Source organism: Camelus dromedarius, chromosome 9 (assembly GCF_036321535.1).
Source record: "Camelus dromedarius isolate mCamDro1 chromosome 9, mCamDro1.pat, whole genome shotgun sequence".
NCBI classification, from domain to species: Eukaryota; Metazoa; Chordata; class Mammalia; order Artiodactyla; family Camelidae; genus Camelus; species Camelus dromedarius.
Genome location: NC_087444.1, coordinates 37,733,591 through 37,748,382, shown reverse-complemented (window position 1 = coordinate 37,748,382; position 14,792 = coordinate 37,733,591). Strand labels below are relative to the sequence as shown.

The 14,792-nt window shown below is 53.6% G+C and overlaps 1 long non-coding RNA gene across 1 annotated transcript in view; it reads right to left on the bottom strand.

The window, feature by feature from the left end:
• The window catches only part of LOC105093786 (uncharacterized), a 463,250-nt gene that overhangs the window by 380,828 nt on the left and 67,630 nt on the right, over positions 1 to 14,792 (bottom strand). The window contains exon 3 of the long non-coding RNA XR_010382533.1: positions 341 to 487. This is a non-coding gene — a long non-coding RNA (uncharacterized LOC105093786). The remainder of the gene's footprint in view (positions 1 to 340; positions 488 to 14,792) is intronic.

Here is a 14,792-nt window from a genome sequence, read left to right as displayed (position 1 = left end):
TAACAATGTTTATATTTTAAGTGAGCATCTTATCCCCTCCTGGCTAATTCTGCTCCAAACGGGTAAGCTCTATTAACGTTTTCATGAGGTTCCTTCCAAGTTTTTTCTACACCTCTACATAGGATTATACAAAGTAGGATTTGTTCATCATTTATTTACGGCCTGCTGACAACGGTAATAATAGGCACATTTATCAAGCACTTCCTGAGGCCAGGTTCTGCACCAGGTGTCCTCAGACAGTGGTGAACAAGAGACCCGGCTCCTGCTCCGGTGGGACTTCGGAAACACTCTGCAACTTGCCGTATCCCCGACTCACCAAGTTACCAGTCACCCCACTTACCCCACTTACATCCTGGGCTGTCGTCCAAACCATCGGGTCTACCACACTTTCAAAACGGAAAATCTCGTTGCGTTTTAGAAGTAGATTGCCCTTGACTCAGTCAATCCTGTACTGATGAATGTTTAGGTTATTCCCAATTTTTTGCTCCTACAAAAAGAAAAAAAAACCACATTTTTAATGTACCCCATGCTGGCATTTACAAACATTTTATAGATTCCTTGAATGGAAATGTTTATTTTCTCTGGGCAATAGTCTTTTCAAGGTAGGAAGCAGGAGCTGGGACGTTTTGGCCTTGAGGGAGCAGGTGGCAGATTCAAGCAGGACTGGGGGGCGTCCTCTACCCCTGAGTGGATTAAGCAGGAAAAGTGGCCGAGGTTCTCCCTTTCCTTCTCTACAGAACTGAAGTCTCAATAGAAAGGGTACATCCTGACCTTGAAAATTCCCCTTCAATCCTTTCTGATGTCCCGTGAATGGGCGCATCATCTGCTCATCAGGATAAGTGGCCTCCGTCCACTGAGATGAGGAGGAAGGCGTAACCAGGAGGAGGATCAGGTTCGGGCGGAGGACACACAGCAGCTGCTGGTACCACAAAGTGCTGGAGCTGCTGACATGGGCTCCATGCCCTGATGCCCAGGAAACCCAATGCCAGCTCTCTGGTTCCCCAGGGCCAGGCTCAAGGGGGACAACTCTGTTTCCCGCACCGGCGGTTACACTGAACCTGACTCTGTGCTTGGTGCTCAATCCACACCCCCTGGAATGGCCTGGTTACTGACAAGAGTTAATTACACCCAGAATGCGCACGTGGTGGCTGGGCCCTTGGAAGGGACCATCCTCCCCAAGGAAAGGGACCTGTGATCCTGGAAGGAAGAAATAGCCAATGAGGTGCTGTGGGAGTCCTTCCAACTATTACAACAACAGGAGTGGGTGTGAGGAGGCATTCTGGAGCAAGCAAGCCCATGAGTGGGATGGAGGAGTGGGGAGAACTTGGATAAACACAGAAAGGAGGGGAGGGCGGGCCAGGCAGACAAAGATAAAAATCCTAAAGCGGTGCCAGGCGCCTCATCTGTGCTATGCAGGGACGTGCTAGAGCCACCTCTGGCCACTCGAGGAGAGCCACTGTGTGTCCCCAGACCCGACATACAGCTTGAAACCACGGGAGTCCTTGCCCCATGGCAATCAGCAAACACTGTAAACCAGGACTTCTGTTTTTCAGCTGGTTTCCCTGCATGTGACTGTGTAAGTGCACTCTGTTATTACAGAAATCCGCAAAAGCGTGTAAGCAGGAGGATGACCCGGTCACGTGTGCATTTGTAAAGGGGTCGCTCTGGGGTCAGTGTGGGGGGCAGAGTTTGGGACAGGAATGGAAGCAAAGAGACAGCAAGGAGGCTCCTCCAGCTGTCCAGACAAGTGACAACGTGGAAAGGAGCCAAGGGGACAGATTCTATTCAAGAGGGAGACTTGCCTTGGCGACTGGTGGGATGTGGGGCCGGGGGTGGGGGAGAAGGGAAGCGCCAAGGCTGTTTGAGCTTAAATGATGAAAAGCCTTTCTTCACTTGGCAAATGTCTGGCCTTCTCCACCTGATCGCCCACCTTCCCAGAGGAGAAGATATGTGGGGTTGTTTCTCAAAAAGTGCAAGGGACTGGTCTGGTGCAGGCTGGCAGGAGAAGGGGAGATCTCACCCTTAGCCCAAGGGCCGCGATTTCCTCCTCTACCACCTCTTCTCCTTTCCTTATCTTCTCTTCCTCTCTCTCCTCTCCCTCCTCCTCACTCTGCATCAAAGCCCTCATAAATCTGAGGCAAAGATATTCATGAGCCCAGCCCCGGCCCCTAGCCAACAGCTGCCCCAGCGCTGCCAGTCCAGCCCCATCATTTGCATCTCCAGCCCCACAGACACAGACACCCAAGGTTTGTGGGTAGTGCCTGCCCTTAAATCTCCGCCAGACATATTTCTGAAATAATCCTCTCCCTGTGCTGTCTGCCTTGGGGCATAAAATCTGGGAAATTTGAGGAAAAAGATATGGGCTGGCTATAGAGAAAGAGCACTGGCTGCAGAGTCAGACAGACATTGTGGGGGAGCTTGGCTCTGTCCCTGGAACCTCTCAGAACCTCAGTCTCCTCCTCTGAAAAATGGAGCTGCACTCTCCAGCTCAGAGGATTGTTGTGAGAATGAAATGGAGTGGAGGGGTGGGGTGGGCCTCCCACATGGAGCCTGACAGCAGCAGGCACCCACTCCGTGTAGTTGGTCAGGGGAGAGAGTGTGGATTCAGGAGACTGCCAGGCCTGGAGTCTGGCCAATTAATTCCTCCCACTGGCTCTGTGGTGTGAGCCTCTCGGCTATTTACCTAACCTCTGTGGACTATAATCTCCACCTTCATGGTTATTGTCTTCAGCTAGCCAGTTAGCCTCCATGCCTCTGAGGCCTTATCTGTAAAATGGGGCAATGCTGTCTGCTCCTCACAGAGTTTAGGTGAAACCCAGGTTCACATAAAAGAGCTTTGAGAAGCCTTCACACTATGCAAATAAATGCAAGCTATAATTCAAAACAGAAATCTTTTCTGTATTTTGGCTGAGGGAGGAAGAATATGTAAGGCATAGACAACACTATTTGCTGCTGTTCCCAAGCCCAGACCACTAACACCAGCAAATGCCCGTCATGTCGACACCCCGAGCACATATCTGCTGACGCCCTACTATCCAGTCACTGGATGCACAGATGTGAATGCACAGCCCCGATGCTCGGGGCCCCACACCCTGGACCACACCGACAGTGGACAAGTTACACCAACCAGCACGTCAGCCAGAGGACAGAGCCAGATGCCTCAGGAGCACAGAGCAGGGCAGCTAACTTCAGAGAAGCCGACCCAGGACAGCCTGAGCTGTTAACCAGGGAACAGAGATGTTAGCGTAGTGGGCAGAAGGAACAGCAGATGCGTCATGGTTTGGGTTCCCTCGAAAAGCAGACCCTGAGATTAGAATTTGGGTATGAGGGGTGACTTTGGAGGTAATCCAGGGAAGTAAGACAGTCGTCAGCTCGGGCTGCTACAACAAATTACCATAGCTGGAGCGGTTTATGAACAACAGAAACTGATTTCTCACAGTGCTGGAGGCTATAAGTCCCAGGTGAGGGTGCCTGGTTGGGGCCTGGTAAGAACTCGCTCCCAGGCTGCAGAATGCCAACCTCTCACGTGGCAGAGAGCAGAGGGAGGGAGCAAGCTCTCTCAGGACTCTTACAAGGGCACTAATCCCATTCATAGGGGCTCCATCCCACAACCTAATCATCTCCCCAAGCCCCACCTCCTAACCCCATTGCATGGAGGGGGAGGGTTCCAACATACAAAGTGGGGGTGACAAACATGCAGGGGAGAGAGGGAGGCATTAACAAGTGGGTCACTGTGGAGGCAGGACACAGCCCCCTAGGACCCCGCCGGGAGCTTGTGGACAGCACACCTTGGAATTGTCCCCTTGCAACCCTTAGAGGCTGGATATTTAGTCTCCAATTCCGGCTCCTCACTGATTGCAGGTGATCCCTAAAACATTCCCCTCCTCACCCCTCCAGCCCCATGGCTTGCCTACTCTTAAGCAGGCAGAGCATCCTCCTGTGACCCCACGTTCTTGAGGTCCAGAGCCACCTGAGATATGGAACTGTCCACCACAGATGCAGGTGCCCTGGAGGAAGATGGAGGGAATAGGGGCAGGGCATTGACAATATGCAAACATGCGGTGCAGTGAGTGGTCCAACTGGGGGACCCCAAGTTCTGTAGGCCAGGCCCCAGGATAGAGGGGTGAGTGAGAACACACGTGAGAGAGTGCAGAAGGTTTTGAATGCATAATGCATTTCAGAGCTTGGACTCTGTCCCGGAAGTAGTTGGGAGCCATGGGAGGGATTCGAGGGAGAGCACGTAGCAAGGCCATAGCCATGATTTACACAGACCCCTCTGGTGGCCTTCTGGAAAATAGATGGCAGCCCGAAAGCCTGGAGGCAGACCAGTCAGAGGAGAGAGGGGAGTGTCAGAAGAATTGAAGCCAGAGAGGATGAAACACACCCCCACCGCCCATCCTCCAGACCTGAATGGAGGCCTCTCTGGCCCCTCCTTCTTGGCCCCCAGGCCTCCACCTTGGCCTCACCCTTCCTGTGGGCAGAGCCCACATCAGCAGCCCCGGGCCGACCCTGGGCCCACCAAGCAGCAGGCCTCTCTGCTCCAGGCCCCTTGTGATGCCGTTCTTGTGCCCTGCCTCAGTTTCCCTGCCCAGACCCCACTTCTGAGGAGTCCCTGACACTCGGCCCCACACCTGGTCCTAACACCTGAGCCCAGGTGTGGACAGAGGAGGGGAGCTGCTAGACAGTCACGGGTGTAGAGAAGGTTCTAACTCAGTTCAAGAGTCTGCTAGCTCCCCAGACCTGAAGTGTGGGAAGCCCGCACTCCTGGGAAGGCACAAAGGTAAAAAGTCCCTTTCACCGCACGGAGCCTGTGCTTTTGCTTTCTGTCACCAGCCATAAGGGGCCAAGCCCTTCCCAGGTGCCAGGTGCTGTGCTACCTCGGAAAGCCAGGGCCCCCACTTCAGTGTCCTTTCGTACAGTCGCCGAGCATCAGTCCTGTGAGGACAGCCAGAGATGTGGGGCGAGGACTGGCCTGGCATGGGGCTGACGGGACCTGCCGGAGGCCCTAAGGGGCCACACCAGCTGGAGCCCCCTCCTGCCCTTCCTCCTGCCCGGACCTCGCCTGTCGGATCACTGTGCCCCTGCACAAGCCTAAGGCCCCCACCTCCCCTCTCCCCGGTGTCCCCTGCAGAGACAGTGATCCCACCTCCCTTCCCTGTGTCCCCAGAACCCTTCTCTTGGCTCAGGGAAGCTGCCTTGTCAAGCCCTTTCTTTCTTACCATAAAAGTCCCGCCTTTCCTTTTTATCCTTTAATAAGGTTACAGCAGTACGGGGGGAGGTGGATTTTGGCCTCAGGCTACATCTGCCCTTCATTTAAAACCACCCTGACTCCCACAAGGCTGGAAAACAAGTCTCTGAGCCTCTCTTTTATAGTCTTTGTTAGATCCAAATCCAGAGTTATTTTTACTAACAGATTGTATCAGCCTGGAGCCCATCTGCCCCCAGAAACTGACCCTCTTGCTTAAAAAGCAGACCTTCCCTGCTGCACACCAACCACCCCAACTTCTGCCCAGCCCAGGCTCCTGGGAGCAGCCTCAACTTACAAATGCCTTTTAAGAAAACCTTTCCTGTCCTTTGGAAGTTTCAGAATCCCTCCACCGCCGCTTAAACCTGCAGCATCCAAGTTCTCGTCATTCTTGCGCAGGCATGCAGTTTCAGAATAGAAAATGTGTTTTTATTTTCCACTAAAAATATACGGAGGGGGAAGTTTATTGTTGTCTTAATTACACTGGGTCGCTTGGCAAAGAGCGTCTGGACAAAGGCAATGCATGTTTAAAGGGGAAACTCTTGTTTTCAACAGAATAAAAAGAGCACCTCCAACCCAGCAGCGCTCAGAGGGAGATTTCCTCCCCTCTCCTGGTGCTACCGGGGCCCTGACAGTCTTCTGCTGTTATTAATTTACCAGGCTGGGCCCAGACCTCCAGGCCAGGCCCGCCTGCCTGAGAGGCAGAGCTAAAAACAGCTCCAGCCTCTGAGAAGGGCCAGCTGAGCGGCTAATAGCTCAGCTTTCTCCTTGCCCTCCCCGCTGACTCCACGCGGGAGGCAGGCAGCGTGGAGAGCAAAGGCGCGCTTTGCGTTGGAGAGAAGGAAAAGAGGAAGGCTGTTTGCAGGTGTGGAAACAAAATTGTCCAGGCAACCGAGGGAAAAATGCCTCTGGGCAGCCACTGGCACAGGTGCACCTCCGTTTTGCACGGGGCGCACGCGGCAAGAGGAGGAGGGGTTTGTGAGCACGGTGGGGGGTGCTGCTTGCATTTGGAGCCCAGAAGCCAACTGGGGTGTTATTACTCCATCCCGTGCACCAGTCACAAAGGAGCCCTGGCCAAGGCTGTGAGGTTTCTCATTTTGAAAGTTAGCGCTGGCTAATGGGTTTCCTTAGATCCTTTTGTATATTTCATTTGGGCCAGGATGGGGAGGGAGGAAGTATTAATTATGCACATTTGGCTGAAAGTTACACAGACCTCCATTCATCTCTGCATTCCCTTAGCCCACATTTATTATTAAAAATCATTGCACCATTTAGTGGCCTTCCATTTCGGACCAGCTGCTGCGATAAGCACTTGACCGTGGGTACCTGATTCAGGCCTCGCAGCTTCTCTGTAACATAGACATTACCACCCCCATTTTATTGATAAGAAAACAGGCTTAGGAAAGGACAGTGACTTGCCCTAGCCTGTAAGAGCAGAGGTTCAAAGCCAGACCTGTTCGACTCCAGAGTCCAAGCTCTTAACCCTGAGGATCTCCTGCCTCCCTGTGTGGGTCTCTGTACCCAGCCTTGGAGTAGGGCTGGAATAAATGTTTGGTGAACTGAATGTTTCTGGAACGACATATTATGGGTCCAGCCTGGATGTATAGGTACCGAAAGCTGGATTCTGTCCTCACCTCTCAATGTAAGACGCTTCCTGGGCAGAGAGGACAGCAAAGGGCAGCAGAGACCTCAGGCTGAGTGAGCCTCTGCCCAGGGCCAAGAAGTGGGCTGGCTGGGGGTACACTGTTAGCAAAAGTGATGCCATTTCTCTACGCCTCCTGTGACCACACCCTCTGTAATGTGATTCAGCAGCTCCTTGGATTTTAAGACAGTGTCTCTTTCCCCCTCCTTGAATCTGAGCTGGTCTTGTGACTTGCTTTCATTAATAGAATGTGGAGGAAGTGCCGGACAGGGCCTAGGCCACGATCATGTGACAGCCCCCCCGGCCTGCTTTGGATTAGAGACAAGCGTCCCAGTCACCCTCTTGACCCTAAGCCATAGTCATCCAGCCATCAAATAATGAGGCCACCAGAGACCAATCTACCTCCAGCCAACCTGGCACCTGACCACAGACAGGTGAGGAGTCCAGCCAAGATCAGAACTGCCCAGTGGTCCCCAAAGAATCGTGACCAACCTATAGAATCATGAGCTAAGTAAATGCTGGCTATTTAAGGCACCAGGTTTGGGGGTGGCCTATTACCCAGTGAAAGCTAACTGATGCATTGCTCTCATTTACTAGAGCCACAGGACATGTGATCAGGGGCAGGAACAGCCCTGATGCTCCAGGACCTGCCAGAGTCAGGCTGTTGAATCAAGGATGTTTCTGGACCCCTGGGTCTCGCCAATAGTCTCTTGTTAGTTTCTTTGCTATCTCTTCCCCTTTGGATCTAATTTTAAAAGGAAGGAAAGATCACAGATGGAAGGCAGAGGAGGGAGGCAAAGGTCTCTCAGTGGAGGGAAGGAACGTGATGCCATGAGTTCGGTGTCCCGATCCCTCTAACTCCCACACATGTCACAGTCTGTGCCCCAGTTCTTTTCACCCGTGTGACGTCAGCCTTTTGCAGCATACATGCGTCAGAGAAGATGCTGTGTGAGGAAGCTCTGCGACCATGGGAAGAGGAAAAGCAGAGCCAGAGACCCCAGAACTCCGCCCTGTGTGAGTTTCCTAGGGCTGCCGTAAGAAGCCAGCGCAGACTCCGTGGCCTCAAATAACATGAATGTGCTCTCTCCCAGGTCTAGGGGTCAGATGTACACAGCCAAAGTGCCAGCACGGTTCCTTCTGGAGACTCGGGAAGGACCCCTTCCGGGCCTCCTCTTAGCTTCTGGGGGTTCTTGGCAACCTTGGTATCTCTGGCTTGTAGCTGTGTCACGTGGCTCCCATCTTCTCACAGCCATCTTCCCGTGCCTCTGTGGGTCCTCTTCTCTTCTCGTCAGGACACCCATAACTGGGGTTAGTGCCCACGCTAAATCCAGGATGATTTCATCTTGAGCTTCTTAACTCATTATACTTGCAAAGATTCTATTTCCAAGGAAGATCACATTCTGAGGTGCTGGGTGGACATGAGTGAGTGGGGGCCTATTCCACCCATTACATGCCCCTCATGGCTCCTGAAGGGGCACCACCTGTAGGGGCATTGTCAGAAGAGGGCCCCCACTTGCCACATCCATTCTTGGGGTGGTGCTTATGTTCCAAAGTTTGCCCTTGTCCAGAACAAGCCCGAGATACCAGAGATGCAGCCTCATCCCGGGTACTCCCTTGTGGCCGTTTTGTTTCAGAAAGACAGAGTTCACACCGTGAGCCTCCATCCCACACAGGCCAACGGCAGAAATGAGGGCTTGCCTAACCGCTCTCTTACTTCTAAGGAAAATGGAAACCAAGATGAACGCTGAAATGAACTTTTGTTCCCCAGACCAAGAAGGACCTAATAGACCACATGGAGGAGCCACAGGAAAAGACCCACCCGCTCTCCCAGGGAGGGACGCCCCCAAACCAGCAGGGTGAGGACAGCCTGCCCTGCAGCCAAGGCGGCGCTGGTCTGGGGCATGGTTCCTGCCTTTCCTGAGCCCAAGTTCCAGCCCAGTAGAAACAGTCAGGACCACTCGGGGCAGGGTAGGTAGAGGCTAGACTTGACCTCTGCTCCTGGGACTTCACGTCTCCAAGGCCCACAACCTGCTTTCTTAGGAGCCTGAAGGTTATCTGGAAAGGAAGACTCCATCCACCTTAAGTGAAATCAGCTCCTGGAGAGGTAAAAAGAACTTGAAGAAAAATCTTCTGCTTTCCCCACCCTCAAGTTCTTCTCAACATTATACTTGCTTGAGATTTTTAATGCTGTGCCCCAGCCATGGGCTCTCTATTTGAGAAGGTTTGCCACTATCTGACATCACTCCCTACCAGCTCCAGGACCTTGAACACATGCCCTGAACTCGTCATGAGGGAGTTGGTCATTGGCCTGGCCTGAAATGCAAGGCTTGGGGACCCCTGGATGGAGGGAGACCCATAGCAGAGGGCAGGGCTCCTGGAGGCAGGTTAGAGCTGCACCATGAGGGGGGCACACCTCGGAGCAGGAAAAGGACAATAATGGGGCGCCTCAATTTTGCCATCACTGCCAGCCTTGGTGACCAACACAGAAATCAGTCTAACTCATCCAGTATGTCCTCTGCCTTTGCACATGCTAGAGCCTCTGCCAGGCACTTTCCTCACTTCCTTGAGAAGCTGTCTTGACTCCCTGAGACCCAGGTACCTGTCTGCTCCTCTGCACTCACACACCACCTGCAGCCCCCTCCACAGAACTCATCATGCGGTTAGATGTCTGACTTTTCCTTCCTCCAGTCTAGGCTGTAGACTCCTTCCTACAGGGCCCTAGACTTACTCATTTTTGCATCCTCAAGACTTGTCATGGAGTCTTGCCCTTAGTGGATACTCAGCAAATTTGGGGAGAAGAGAAAGAGAAGGAAGAAAGGGAAGGAGGGGGGAAGGAGGGGGGAAGAAGGGAGAGAAAAAGAGAGGAGGGAAGGAAGGAGGGGAGGAGAAAGGAATGCATTCAAATGATGAATGTTTGTAATTTGAGACAAAATGCATAGGAGCTGCATCTTGCACCTCCTTGTCCACATTCCAGTAGGAAATAGTATCTTCATCATGCGGACTTCACACTCCAGCATCTAGGAGATGCCCAGGGGCTCCCCTGACACCTGTCTCCCAAAATGAAGAGCACCAGTGAAGGCCAAGGTCTCTGTGGTGTTGGCAGGGAGGTGGTCTGTGTATAAGGAGAGAAGTCAGGTCCTTGGAGGAGGCCCCTCCTGCCCCTTAGAAAGTGAGGAGGAGGCAGAGGGACGCCTATGGAGCAGAACACAGCTCACAACCAGCTGCCTCTGTGCTCAGCAAAATAACCCTTCCCCACTCATGGGGCCCCACCACCAAGGATTGAGATCAGGGCCCAATATCACCATGACAGGGGCTCCCTCCAGTGTCTGTGGCCCCTGAGGTCACAGGGGTAATGGGATGGAACAAAGACAAGCCTGGCTCTCTGCTGCTGGCAAGTTTCCTTAGCGCTCCCCAACCCCCAACCTGCCAAGCTGGGAAAGGCAACGCACTGCCTGAAGCCCGGCTCTGGAGGAAATTGGGACATTGGTTGCATCATGTTAAAATTCTCTCTTTCTTTGAACATTACCCTCTCCCCAGGTTTTCTTCCAGATTAGCTCCCCTCCCATCACCATAGAAACTTACATCCCCTGACAAGGTTCGAGGGTGTCAGCAGGAGTGATGGGAGAGAGGAACACAGGCCTGCAGCCTCCACTCCCAGGGCCCACGTTGACCCTCCGGGGGCCCATCTGGTGACCTGACCTCTTCTGTGGCTTCTTGGCACCTTGGATCACATAGCACCTACCCATGAACAGGGAAAATGTCCCCAATGCTTGATGTCCCCAGATATCTTCTAAGGATGACTCTTACTGGGCCAGGGTAAGCTGTTCAGGACTCCCTGTGTAAATAAGCCCTAAAATCTGGAGGTCAAGTTGCTCTAATGAACACGTCTTCTCCATTCATCCACTCATATCAGGACAGGCCTCACCTCTCTGTCAAAATGCATGTCCTGATTTATTAAGCAGCAAGACCCAGTGATAACCAGCACTCCCATGACGTCTTAGAACACATTCCCTGGTTGACATGTAAGTCTACATAGTTCAGATATATTTCACACTGACCGATCCTGGATACAGAGAAATTCCCAAGAAGTAATCCTTTGCTAAGATTTTAGGTAAAGCCTGGGTGCTTCCAAGGGGCCCCTAAATGACAAATTCATACCAGGAGGAAAATTCTGAGGCCCAGAATCAGAAAATGATAGGTCAGTGACAGTGATAAAACAACACCCACCCTGCAAGCAGCCTGGACTGCCCTGGTGAGAGGAAGGGCCGGAACAGGAGGCAGGTATGAATTGTCACAGTAAGTGAAGACGTTTCTTGGATAAACTTTACCGGGACATCCACCACTGATCTTTCGTGCCGCTGCCAACATCCTGAGATAACCTTTCTCCTGAGACTGTGAGACCACCTCCCTCCCCAGGCCTCTTTCTTCTGCATTTTACTCAAGGACCACGGATGACAGTGTCTCACTATACAAGGAGTCTGGGCACACCTGTCCGGTCCACGACAGTTCTCTCTGGTGCGCATCAGTAGATAAGGCAAATCCCAGCAATCTGGGAAGTGTCCTTGTAGATCTGGGGGAAACCACAGGAGCTGCGTTCTGTGGCTGTGACGTCTCTAAGACAAACTGGGCTGCAGGAGGCGGTGGCCCTCCGCAGCAAGGAGGCAGGTCAGTGCCCGACCTGGAGAACACAGGGAGCGGGTACAGCGCAGTGGGTCGTGGGCCAGCCCAGACATCAGACCCCACTCTCGAACAGGTGCTCCATGGAGCCTCCACATTTCTGAGCAAGAAACTGCAGGTCATGGCTCCCCCAAGGCATCAGGCCCCCGTCACAGAGGACCACACAGAGCTGCGGTCCAGGCCTCTTCTTCTCTTTCCATCAGAGACAAAGCTAAGGGCCACTTCTCCATCGACTGCTGTGACTCTGAAAAGTTGTCCAGGTTTGGGACCGAGGACCTCACTGGAGGTGGACTCCTAGGGAGAAGTGGGCTGGCCTTGTTCTCCGAGGTCAACGGTGTTCAAATGGTGCTCTAAAGATTCCTGAAAGTGTCCCCACCCCAGGCAGGCTGCAGGGAAGTTGGGGCGGAAGGTAAGGAAGCTGACAGCCACCATTCCCCTCTTCTGTCGCTCACCTCGCTTCTCTGAATGTTACACAGTGAGTGTGTCTGCAGGGGGTTCCTGTTTCAAAATTAGATACTACTATCTTTATAAAAAAAGGCTTGGAAGCCCCAGTTTTTGATTTTCGAAGCAAAACAACAAGCCATTTCTGGCTTTTACTGTCCCTTGAGCATTAGGGCTCTGTAATGGCATTGTCTCCCCCCCCCTCCCCCTCCCCCTCCCCCTCCTCTTCTTTCTCCTTCTTCTCCTTCTTCTTCTTCTTCTGTAAGCTGTGCCTCCAGACCAGGCTCTGCAGGCTGATTATGGTCACACGGTTATTTGTGTGCAGAACACCAGCGCCCGGCAATTGTGGCTTAGCTCTTCTGAGATGCAAGGGATGTGCAAACTGGGAGACTTTCTGAACCCTGTGTTTGTGTGTGTGTGTGTGCGTGCGTGTCTGCATGCGTGTGTGTGTGTGTGTGTGTGTGTGTGTGTGTGTGCAGGGTGGCGGGGAGTTTGTACTTTCAGAGTGTCTATTGGAAGTTCTCCCCTGCGTGTCCCCAAGCTACTCCCTGAATTCTGACTCTGCGTTTCAGGACCTCTCCAATTCATGGAGCCAGTCTTGGTTCGGGAAAGAATGAGGAGGGTCCCCTGCCCATTGTCCCTGAGGGCCCACAAGGCAGAACTAGGGCCACCTAGAAAGTTATGGAGAGGTTCACCAAGTCTCAGTGGAAGGAAGACCCGAAGGCAATGCGGGTTGTCGGGGAGACAAAGGCAAGAAGGTTCCTTTGCAGTAAGACGACTCCCCCCGCCAGCTCCTGACCCAGGACCCCAGCTCCCCTGCCCCCCAACGCTGGCTAGAAGCACTGAAGGGCTCGAGCACGGTGAAGGGGGGCAAGGACGCGTTTGAGGGGACCCATGCCTTCTCCAAGGGGGCAAGGGTGCTGCCTCTCCAGCTCAGGGTCCTGTTGACAAGACAGCAGCCAGACTCTCCCAAGAGACAGAAGAACCACCGAAGAAGGGGGCTCAGCCCAGTGAGGTGCAGGCGCCTGGTGGGCTTCCCGCCCACTGCCTTGAACCCAGTACTGAGAACTGCTCAGCAGGGAGCTCCATGCCCGGGCGCCTCACCAGGTCCTCGGCCCAGGCTAGAGGAGGTGCTGGTTCCCCAAAAGCACCAGCCTTCCAGGGAAAATCCTGTATGGGAGGGGAGGAGTGAATTTTGGCAGCACTGCTGTTGTGTGTCTATGTGTCTGTGTTTTCCAAAACACACAGGGGGAACGCGCCAGGATGAAAATAGACAGCAGCCGTGGAGCGGGAGTGGCGCTGCCTCACTGGCAGGTGTGAGTGACGGCGCTGCCATTACCCCTCAGAAATTGGAACAAGTGCTTCTCCAGGGGGACTGACCCGGGGGAGGGGCCAGCACTGCCACGCCCCAGCCTCGGGCTCCGGGAAGCCCCTCCAGGCAGGGCCCACGCCCTGGGTCACCAGAGAAACCTGTCCCCACCTGGGGCCTGACACCAGGCAGCACCGCTTGGATCCTGCAACTCCCTAAGCAGCCCGGCGTCTCCTCCTCCTCCAGGCGCCCGTGAGAGGAGCTCCGAGGGGCTCCACAGGCCTCTTGGACCCCTAATCTAGAGGCCTCTGGTAACTCAGAGACCACGAAAACGGGTTACAAAGGGAGGGCTCCTGCCTGGAGCCGTGGGCTCTCCTCCACACAGGAATCCCGAGGGGCCGTTACCCGCATCAGGATCAGTGCCAGCCTCAGCCCTAGGGAACCGTCCGGAAAGACAGACTCACAGCAAACATGCCCCTATTCATTACGGGAGCCAACACATCCTCGTGGAAAGGAAGTAAATGGAGCCAGCCAGCCTCCTAGCCGTGAAATCCATTTACCAAAGGTCTGCCATTTCCCGGCTTTCGAGCTAGGCCTGAGGGGTAAAGTGGGGACCAAGACACCCAGTCCTGGCCCCTGTGGAGGAGGGGCAGGATTCTACATCACTGCATGGGTATCGGTGCCATTTTCTGGACTGCACTCTAAAGAAGCAATCCTCTTGGGAGAGGAAGGGATTGGGTTTTGTTCTGGACACACAGATTTTAAAGAGCCTGTAAGATGTCCAAGTAGAAGGACCAGTGAGTGTTTGGGTTTGGGGGTCTGGAGCAGAGCAGAGAAGCCTGCGGAAGTCCTGATTATAGGTGATGGAGCAGCTCTGCAGTGGGTGAGCATTGCTGGGGGAGCCCAGGTAACAAACCTGAGACACACCAGCACTCCTGGGAGAAAGAGTCTGAGAAGGAATGTCTGAAAAGCCAGGAGGAAACCAGAGGGGTTCTCAGGAGGAGAGAAGGGTCATCTGGCTGGATTGTGCCAAGAGGTCAAGTAAAATAAAACCCCAGTGGAGCTCCTAATGAGAAGAAAGTCAGTGTCGTGCTGGGGACATGGCCGAGTTCTAGTGCACTGACTGGAGAGGGGAGGCGAGGCAACCGGCAGGGGCTGGAGGGGTGAACGGGGTCAAGGAAGAATTAGGTTTGGGCTTTGTTAGAACGGAAGGACTCCGCATGGTTCAAGGTTGTTGAGAAGGAGAGTAAGTTAAGAGGGAGGGGTCTATAAAGCAAAAGATGACCAAGCCCAGGCAGGCAGGAATGTGACGTGGAGCCCAGATAGACTCGGTCTCGGTGGGAGAAGATGCTGTTTGCCCCATGTAGGAGAGGAGGAGGAGGGGGCAGCTGGGAAAGCTTCTGGGTTTCCACGGAGCTCTCACTGTCAGGACGTGTTTCTTACCGAGGACAGAGGAAAAAGTGGGGGAAACAGAGGCT